Below are 1,512 nucleotides of genomic sequence, written 5' to 3' on the forward strand. Positions count from 1 at the left end.
CCATCAATTAAAAATTTTTTATACATGCAACAAAACATTCCTACATTTGAAGACATAAAAAAATCACAAGTGACTCATCTGATCATTTTATATATTAATAAATATGACATATATGTGAACACATCACAAATCATATAGGTGTACCGAGAGGCAATTTATGGCCTCCCTTAAGTATGTACTGACATAACCTAATATACTAAAATGGGAAGGGGCGTTTAGTCACTGAAATATGCATCGTGTAACAAAGATGAAGAAAATACATGGCTTGTGCCCATCATAAAAAAGACTCCGACTGAAGGCTTAGCTTTGGTTTTTTATTCAATTAAATTGTTAAACTGTGCACAGTGATTTTTTTTTAGAACTTGAGACATTTGTGATGTTGGCTGTTTAAATCTTTGTTACCTTCGCTGTGAATTGAAATTGTACATATTTAGTAAATCATGCAGACAAAACAAACTTTTTAGACAATATTTTTATTGGAGAGTTTTCTTTTCCTGTATCCATGTTAAAAAAAAAAGAAAGAAAAAAAAAGACCTCCTTTCCCAAAATAAAAATGTCGATACTAAATTCAAAAAAGTATAAAGGAATGATTGCTTCCTTTAGAGCTAAATATTTAAATAAACATGGAGATAATTGGCAACATGTTCTTTTGGCTAATAGGCCGTGTCCAATTTTTTGGGTCTGATGTTTCAGAGGGCCTCTGTTTCAGGGTTGAAGATGATATATTAATCTCTGAATTAAACAAATGCTATTCAATAACAAAATAAATCCCTCAGTCTTCATTTATGTTTATGAAACATGGAATTAAATTCAAAGACATGACACTGAGATAATACGATGCTGAATATGACACAAACTAAAACTCTCTCTGTTAAAACAGTCATCTACCACCTATAATCTAGCATGACATGTTACAATGCTCCAAATATTGAAAATATAAAATGAACATTACTGCTCCCATTTGGCCTTGAGATGAACATGACAAAGACTCTAATAATTTTAGTCAAAGAAAATGATGAGTAAAAAATACATGAAGATTAAAGTGATGACAAATGATCTTTTAAGTATTCTAATTGGTCTTTCTCCTTCAATTCTTTAATTCTACAGAAATTGCAAATCCTGATGATTCTGATTTGTAAATGCATCCAGTACGCTTTCTCTCTTTCACTCAACAGAATCTGCCTGTTAGATTTGGAATGAAGACTAAGCCCCCAAAATGTTAAAAATAGACTACTGCCCTGGCAGGAAATTTAGCATTGGCAAGCACAGAACTCAGAAGGAACTGATCTAACATAAGGAAATATTCAGAGAAAGATTTGTGCATTATAATCCTGTTCTGACCATTTTCAAAGCAGTCAGCGTGGGGGTGAGGGGAGAGACTGTAGTAGGTTTGCTAACTTTGAGGGTAAACTTGAATAGCTAGCATTAAAAAGCAACAATACCCAAGAGATGGAAGGAGCCTCAACACAACGCTTTTGAGAAGTTATTATATTGTTATCTTACACAAATGGA

At 32.7% G+C, this 1,512-nt stretch overlaps 1 protein-coding gene across 2 annotated transcripts in view; it reads left to right on the forward strand.

Moving 5' to 3' along the window:
• Positions 1-768, forward strand: part of ZEB2 (zinc finger E-box binding homeobox 2) — a 134,166-nt gene extending 133,398 nt beyond the window's left edge. For both annotated transcript variants that reach the window (XM_070423055.1, XM_070423056.1), the window contains exon 11: positions 1-768. This exon is cut by the window's left edge and continues 3,763 nt beyond it. The gene's annotated coding sequence lies outside the window, so the exon portion shown is untranslated.
• The last annotated feature ends 744 nt before the right edge of the window (positions 769-1,512 follow it).

Source organism: Myotis yumanensis, unplaced genomic scaffold, assembly GCF_028538775.1.
Source record: "Myotis yumanensis isolate MYYU_CA2020_CCGP unplaced genomic scaffold, mMyoYum1.0.hap1 SCAF_8, whole genome shotgun sequence".
In the NCBI taxonomy this organism is placed as follows: domain Eukaryota; kingdom Metazoa; phylum Chordata; class Mammalia; order Chiroptera; family Vespertilionidae; genus Myotis; species Myotis yumanensis.